Source organism: Triticum dicoccoides, chromosome 7B (genome assembly GCF_002162155.2).
Source record: "Triticum dicoccoides isolate Atlit2015 ecotype Zavitan chromosome 7B, WEW_v2.0, whole genome shotgun sequence".
NCBI classification, from domain to species: Eukaryota; Viridiplantae; Streptophyta; class Magnoliopsida; order Poales; family Poaceae; genus Triticum; species Triticum dicoccoides.
The window spans coordinates 239,927,092-239,936,330 of record NC_041393.1 but is presented as its reverse complement, the minus strand read 5'-3'; positions in this window follow the sequence as shown (position 1 = coordinate 239,936,330).

Here is a 9,239-nt window from a genome sequence, read left to right as displayed (position 1 = left end):
GGCCGCCTATCTCCTGGGCCCCCTGGTGGGCCTCCGGCGCCCATCTTCTGCTATATCATCACTTACCCTCTGGAAAAAATCGTGGGCAAGCTTATGGGATGAAACTCTGCCGCCACGAGGCGGAACCTTGGCGGAATCAATCTAGGGCTCTGGTGGAGCTGTTCTGCCAGGGACACTTCCCTCTGGGAGGGGGAAATCATCACCAACGTCATCACCAACGATCCTCTCATCGGGAGGGGGTCAATCTCCATCAACATCTTCACCAGCACCATCTCCTCTCAAAACCCTAGTTCATCTCTTGTATCCAATCTTGTATCAAAACCACAAATTGGTACCTGTGGGTTGCTAGTAGTATTGATTACTCCTTGTAGTTGATGCTATTTGGTTTACTTGGTGGAAGATCATATGTTCAGATCCTTTATGCATATTATTACTCCTCTGATTATGAACATGAATATGCTTTGTGAGTAGTTACGTTTGTTCCTGAGGACATGGGTGAAGTCTTGCTATTAGTAGTCATGTGAATTTGGTATTCATTCGATATTTTGATGAGATGTATGTTGTGTTTCCTCTAGTGGTGTTATGTGAACGTCGACTACATGACACTTCACCATTATTTGGGCCTAGAGGAAGGCATAGGGAAGTAATATGTAGATGATGGGTTGCTAGAGTGACAGAAGTTTAAACCCTAGTTTATGCGTTGCTTCGTTAGGGGTTGATATGGACCCATATGTTTAATGTTGTGGTTAGGTTTACCTTAATACTCCTTTTTGTAGTTGTGGATGCTTGAAATAGGGGTTAATCATAAGTGGGATGCTTGTCCATGTTAGGGCAGTACCCAAGTGCCGGTCCACCCACATATCAAATTATCAAAGTACCGAACGTGAATCTTATGAACGTGATGAAAACTAGCTTGACGATAATTCCCAATGTGTCCTCGGGAGCTCCTTCTTCATTATTAGAATTTGTCCAGGCTTATCCTTTGCTACATAAAGGATTGGGCCACCTTGCTGCACTTTATTTACTTTATTTACTTTTTCTTGTTACTATTTATCTTATCACAAAACTATCTATCACCTACTATTTCAGTGCTTGTAGAGAAAACCTTACTGAAAACCGCTTATCATTTCCTTCTGCTCCTTGTTGGTTTTGACACTCTTACTTATCAAAAGGACTACGATAGATCCCCTATACTTGTGGGTCATCAAGACTCTTTTCTGGCGCCGTTGCCGGGGAGCGTAGCGCTCTTGGTGAGTGGAACTTGGTAAGGAAACATTTATTTAGTGTGCTGAAATTTTCTGTTACTTGCCACTATGGAAACTAATCCTTTGAGGGGCTTGTTTGGGGTATCTTCACCCCAACAAGAAGAGCCAATAGATGCTCCTCAACCTACTGAACTTTATGAAAATATTCACTTTGAGATTCCTTTGGGTATGATAGAAAAACTGCTAGCTAATCCTTTTGCAGGAGACGGAACATTGCATCCCGACTTACACCTTCTCTTTGTGGATGAAGTTTGTGGATTATTTAAGCTTGCGAGTATTCCCGATGATGTTGCTAAAAGGAAGGTCTTCCCTTTATCTTTGAAGGGAGATGCAATGACATGGTATAGGCTATGTGATGATACGAGATCTTGGAATTATAAGCGATTGAAGTTGGAATTTCACCAGAAGTTCTATCATATGCATCTTGTTCATCGTGATCGTAATTACATATATAATTTCTGGCCTCGCGAAGGAGAAAGCATCACTCAAGATTGGGGGAGGCTTAAGTCAATGTTATATTCATGCCCCAATCATGAGCTCTCTCGGGAAATGATTATTCAGAATTTTTATGCTCGGCTTTCTCTTGATAATCGCAACCTGCTCGATACTTCCTGTGCTGGTTCCTATATGCTGAAGACTATTGATTTCAAATGGGACTTATTGGAAAGAACTAAACACAATTCTGAAGATTGGGGTTCCGACGATGGTAAGGAGTCAGGTATGACACCTAAGTTCGATTGTGTTAAATCTTTTATGGATACCGATGCTTTCCGTGGATTTAGCTCTAAGTATGGACTTGACTCTGAGATAGTAGCTACTTTTTGTGAAACTTTTGCTACTCACGTTGATCTCCCTAAAGAGAAGTGGTTTAAATATAATCCTCCTGTTGAAGTTAAAGTAGTTGCACCCATTACAGTTGCAGAAAAGACTATTACATATAGTGATCCCATTATTCCTACTGCTTATGTTGAAAAACCTCCTTTTCCTGTTAGGATAAAAGATCATGTTAAAGCTTCGACTGTTGTTCGTAAGAGTAATACTAGGACTTATACACCTCCTGAGCAAATTAATGTTGAACCTAGTATTGCTATGATTAAAGATCTTTTGGATGAGGACTTAGATGGGCATGTCATCTCTTTCTTGGGTGAAACTGCTAATATTGCTAGACCCGATACTAAGACACGTAGACATGTTGTAGGCACGCCTATTATTTCTGCTAAAATAGGAGATCATTGTTACCATGGTATGTGATATGGGTGCTAGTGCTAATGCAATACCTTATGATCTTTATAAAGAAATTATGCACGATATTGCACCTGTTGAATTAGAAGACATTGATGTTACTATTAAGCTTGCTAATAGGGATACCATTAAACCTATTGGGATTGTTAGAGATGTTGAAGTCTTGTGTGGGAAGATTAAATACCCTGCTGATTTTCTTGTTCTTGGTTCCCCACAAGATGATTTTTGTCCCATTATTTTTGGTAGACCCTTCTTGAATACTGCTAGTGCTAAGATTAATTGTGAAAAGAATATTGTCACTGTTGGCATAGATGGTATGTCTCATGAGTTTAATTTTGCCAAGTTTAGTAGACAACCTCGTGAAAGGGAACCACCTAGTAAGGATGAAATTATTGGTCTTGCTTCCATTGCTGTTCCACCAACTGATCCATTAGAACAATATTTGCTAGACCATGAAAACGATATGTTTATGAAGGAAAGGGAAGAAATAGATGAAGTGTTCCTTAAACAAGAACCTATGTTGAAACATAACCTTCCCGTTGAAATTCTTGGGGATCCCCCTCCACCCAAGGGTGACCCCGTGTTTGAAATCAAACCTTTACCTGATAATCTTAAGTATGCTTGTCTTGATGAAAAAGAAATATATCCTGCTATTATTAGTGCTAACCTTTTAGAGAAAGAAGAAGAAAGATTATTGAAAACTCTGAAGAAGCACCGAGCTGCTATTGGATATACTCTGGATGATCTTAAGGGCATTAGTCCCACATTATGTCAACACAAAATCTCAGTGGAGAAAGATGCCAAACCAGTTAGAGATCCTCAAAGACGATTGAATCCCAAAATGAAGGAAGTGGTAAGAAAGGAGATACTAAAGCTCCTTGAGACAGGTATTATTTATCCCGTTGCTGATAGTGAATGGGTAAGCCCTTTCCATTGTGTCCCTAAAAAGGGAGGTATTACCGTTGTTCCTAATGATAAAGATGAATTGATCCCGCAAAGAATTATTACAGGCTATAGGATGGTAATTGATTTTCGTAAGTTAAATAAAGCTACTAAGAAAGATCATTACCCTTTACCTTTTATTGATCAAATGCTAGAAAGGCTATCCAAACACACACATTTTTTCTTTCTAGATGGTTATTCTGGCTTCTCTCAGATACCTGTATCAGCGGGGGATCAATCTAAAACTACTTTTACTTGCCCTTTTGGTACTTTTGCTTATAGACGTATGCCTTTTGGTTTATGTAATGCACCTGCTACTTTTCAAAGATGCATGATGGCTATATTTTCTGATTTTTGTGAAAAGATTTGTGAGGTATTCATGGATTACTTCTCCGTCTATGGATCCTCTTTTGATGATTGTTTGAGCAACCTTAATCGAGTTTTGCAGAGATGCGAAGACACTAGTCTCGTCCTGAATTGGGAAAATTGTCACTTCATGGTTAATGAAGGCATTGTCTTGGGGCACAAGATCTCCGAGAGAGGTATTGAAGTTGATAAAGCCAAAGTTGATGCTATTGAAAAGATGCCATGTCCCAAGGACATAAAAGGTATAAGAAGTTTCCTTGGTCATGCCGGCTTTTATAGGAGGTTCATTAAGGACTTTTCTAAAATCTCTAGGCCCCTGACTAATTTATTGCAAAAAGATATTCCTTTTTTCTTTGATGATGATTGTGTAGAAGCATTCGAAACACTTAAGAAAGCTTTGATCACTGCACCTATTGTTCAGCCGCCTGATTGGAATTTACCTTTTGAAATTATGTGCGATGCTTGTGATTATGCTGTAGGGGCTGTTTTAGGGCAAAGAGTCGATAAGAAATTGAATGTTATCCATTATGCTAGCAAGACTATTGATACTGCCCAGAGAAATTCTGCTACCACTGAAAAAGAATTCTTAGTAGTTGTGTTTGCATGTGATAAGTTTAGACCTTATATTGTTTATTCCAAAGTTACTATCCACACTGATCATGCTGCTATTAAATATCTTATGGAAAAGAAAGATGCTAAGCCTACACTCATTAGATGGGTTCTCTTGCTCCAAGAATTTGACTTGCATATTATTGATAGAAAGGGAGCTGAGAACCCCATTACAGACAACTTGTCTAGGTTAGAGAATGTTCTTGATGACCCACTGCCTATTAATGAAGTTTTCCTGATGAACAATTAGCGGTTGTCAATGCTTCTCGTACTGCTCCTTGGTATGCGGATTATGCTAATTACATTGTTGCTAAATATATACCGCCTAGTTTCACATACCAGCAAAAGAAAAAGTTCTTTTATGATTTAAGACATTACTTCTGGGATGATCCACACCTTTATAAAGAAGGAGTAGATGGTATTATTAGACGTTGTGTGCCTGAGCATGAACAGGAACAAATCCTATGCAAGTGTCACTCTGAATCTTATGGAGGACACCACGCTGGAGATAGAACTGCACACAAGGTACTACAATCTGGTTTTTATTGGCCTACTCTTTTCAAAGATGCTCGTAAGTTTGTCGTATCTTGTGATGGATGTCAAAGAATAGGTAACATTAGTAGACGTCAAGAAATGCCTATGAATTATGCTCTTGTTATTGAACCATTTGATGTTTGGGGCTTTGATTATATTGGACCTTTTCCTGCCTCTAATGGTTATACACATATTTAGTTGTTGTTGATTATGTTACTAAGTGGGTAGAAGCTATTCCAACTAGTAGTGCTGATCATAACACCTCTATTAAAATGCTTAAAGAAGTTGTTTTTTTCGAGGTTTGGAGTCCCTAGATATCTTATGACTGATGGTGGTTCACACTTTATTCATGGTGCTTTCCGTAAGACGCCCGCTAAGTATGATGTCCATCATAGAATAGCATCTCCTTATCACCCGCAGTCTAGTGGTCAAGCAGTGTTGAGCAATAGAGAGCTCAAATTAATTTTGCAAAAGATTGTTAATAGATCTAGAAAGAATTGGTCCAAAAAACTTGATGATGCATTATGGGCCTATAGAACTGCATACAAAAATCCTATGGGTATGTCTCCATATAAGATGGTTTATGGAAAAGCATGTCATTTACCTCTTGAACTTGAACATAAAGCATATTGGGCTATTAAAGAGATCAATTACGACTTCAAACTTGCCAGTGAGAAGAGGTTGTTTGATATTAGCTCACTTGATGAATGGAGAACCCAAGCATATGAGAATGCCAAGCTTTTCAAAGAAAAAGTCAAACGCTGGCATGATAAGAGGATACACAAGCATGAGTTTAACGTAGGAGATTATGTGTTATTGTTCAACTCTCGTTTAAGATTTTTTGCAGGAAAACTTCTCTCAAAATGGGAAGGTCCCTACGTTATCGAGGAGGTCTATCGTTCTGGTGCTATAAAAATCAACAACTTCGAAGGCACAAATCCGAGGGTGGTAAATGGTCAAAGAATTGAACATTATATTTCAGGTAATCCTATTAATGTTGAAACTAATATTATTGAAACCATAACCCCTGAGGAATACATAAGAGACACTTTCCAGAACGTTTCAGACTCCGAAAAGGCATAGGTACGTGGTATGGTAAGTAAACCGATTCCAAAACAACTCTAATGGCAATTTTTATCAGTTTGGGTTATTTTACAATTTTAGGAAGAAAGAAGTAGTCCGAAAGGGGCATGAGGCTCCCATGAGAGAGGAGGGCGCCCCCCCCCCTGTAGGGCGCGCCCCCTGTCTCGTGGGCACCTCGTGTGCCTCCCGGACTCCGTTTTCTTGTATGCTATGTATTTTGGTCGGTAAAAATTCATTATATATACTCCCGAAGGTTTTGAACACCGTATCACGCAAATATCCTCTGTTTTCGTTTCGAGCTGTTTCTGTTGCAGATTTAGAGCACCATGACTTCTCCCTCCTCCAACAACGAGGACAAGGATGCTTGGATATTGAAAATACAGTTGAAAAGAGAGGAACTAGAAGAGATCAACAAGGATGAAGGGATCAAGAAGGCCATGGAGGCTCAAGCTCTCGTGGTGAAAGAAGAAGACATCCCTCAACCTTTACCTAAGCTTTTCACTCCAACAGAGATTGAAGCTTTCAAGATGATTGAGTTAGCCCGCATACAGAACAAGTACCTCACAGAGGAGAATATTTTGTTGAAAGATCATATTGCTGGGCTCAAGAGCATTATCCGCAAGTTGGAGGAGCTTTTACGCTCGATGTGCGATTATCCACCGTCATCATCACCACCTCCATCACCTCCGAGAAAATAATCACATGGGTATGGGCACTCCCATTGGCAACTGCCAAGCTTGGGGGAGGTGCCCCGGTATCGTATCACCATCACACTCCTATTTTTACCGCTTTATTTCATTCAATCCCTTTAGTAGTATCTTGATCTATTAGTTCGAAGTTTCGATATCAAGTAGTTTCGAGTTTTGCTTTGTGATCTCTTTATGTAATCGAGTCCGTGTGCTATCTATAATAAAGATTAGTGTTGAGTCAAGGGCTTTGCTATGATTGCTATGATCTTGAGAAAGTAGAAAGAACAAAAGAGTTCATATTGATCTTATGGATAGTGATAACTTCAAACATAGAAAGTATGAGGCATAAAAATTGTTGAGAGTTGATGAACGTAGCCTTGGTCATCATTGCAATTAATAGGAAGTGATAAGGAAAGAGGGGTTCACATATAAATATATTATCTTGGACATCTTTTATGATTGTGAAGCACTCATTAAGTATGACATGCTAAAAGAGTTGACGTTGGACAAGGAAGACAATGTAATGGTTTATGTTTTCCGACATCTCAGTTAAAGTATATTGTCATTGACCTTCCAAACATGTTGAGCTTGCCTTTCCCCCTCATGCTAGCCAAATTTCTTGCACCAAGTAGAGATACTACTTGTGCTTCCAAATATCCTTAAACCCAGTTTTGCCATGAGAGTCCACCATACCTACCTATGGATTGAGTAAGATCCTTCAAGTAAGTTGTCATCGGTGCAAGCAATAAAAATTGCTCTCTAAATATGTATGACTTATTAGTGCAGAGAAAATAATCTTTGTACGAACTTATTGTGGAAGTAATAAAAACGACAGATTGCATAATAAAGGTCCGCATACAAGGGGCAATATAAAGTGGCGTTCCTTTGCATTAAGATTTCGTGCATTAACCCTAAACGCGCATGACAACCTCTGCTTCCCTCTGCGAAGGGCCTATCTTTTACTTTATGTTTTTACTTTATGCTTGAGTCAAGGTGATTCTCACCTTTCCCTTTTTATTTTTATCCTTTGGCAAGCTCCTCGTGTTTGAAAGATCATGATACATATATCCAATTGGATGTAAGTTGGCATAGGCTATTATTGTTGACATCACCTAAAGGTGAATATGTTGGGAGGCAACACAATAAGCCCCTATCTTTCTCAGTGTCCGGCTGAAACTCTATAACCACAAGTATTGCGTGAGTGTTAACAATTATAGGGGACTACGAGATAGTTGAGTATGTGAGCTTGCTGAAAAGCTCTATTATTGACTCTTTCTGATGTTACGATAAATTGCAATTGCTTCAATGACTGAGATTATAGCTTGTTAGTTCCCAATGAAGTTTTTGAACCATACTTGACATTGTGAATTTCTTATTACTTGAACATAGGAAATCATATGACAAAATCCATATATGTTGCTGTTATTAGAATGATCATGATGCCCTCATGTCCGTATTTTATTTTTATCGACACCTCTATCTCTAAACATGTGGACATATTTTTCGATTTCGTCTTCCGCTTGAGGACAAGCGAGGTCTAAGCTTGGGGGAGTTGATACGTCCATTTTGCATCTTGATTTTATATCAATATTTATTGCATTATGGGCTGTTATTACACATTATATCTCAATACTTATGGCTATTCTCTCTTATTTTACAAGGTTTACCATGAAGAGGGGGGTGCCGGCAGTTGGAATTCTGGATGGAAAAGCAGCAAACGTTGGAAACCTATTTTGCACAACTCCAAAAGACCTGAGACTCCATGAAACAACTTTTTGGATTTAATAAGAATTTATGGGCAAAAGAAATAGGCCAGGGGGCCCACACCCTATCCAGGAGACAGGGGGCGCCACCCCCCCTAGGGCGCGGCCCCCTATCTCCTGGGCCCCCTGGCGGGCCTCTGACGCCCATCTTCTGCTATATCATCACTTTCCCTCTGGAAAAAATCGTGGGCAAGCTCACAGGATGAAACTCCGCCTCCACGAGGCGGAACCTTGGCGGAATCAATCTAGGGCTCTGGCGGAGCTGTTCTGCCGGGGACAATTCCCTCCGGGAGGGGGAAATCATCACCAACGTCATCACCAATGATCCTCTCATCGGGAGGGGGTCAATCTCCATCAACATCTTCACCAGCACCATCTCCTCTCAAAACCCTAGTTCATCTCTTGTATCCAATCTTGTATCAAAACCACAAATTGGTACCTGTGGGTTGCTAGTAGTGTCGATTACTCCTTGTAGTTGATGCTATTTGGTTTACTTGGTGGAAGATCATATGTTCAGATCCTTTATGCATATTATTACTCCTCTGATTATGAACATGAATATGCTTTGTGAGTAGTTACGTTTGTTCCTGAGGACATGGGTGAAGTCTTGCTATTAGTAGTCATGTGAATTTGGTATTCGTTCGATATTTTGATGAGATGTATGTTGTCTTTCCTCTAGTGGTGTTATGTGAACGTCGACTACATGACACTTCACCATTATTTGGGCCTAGAGGAAGGCACAGGGA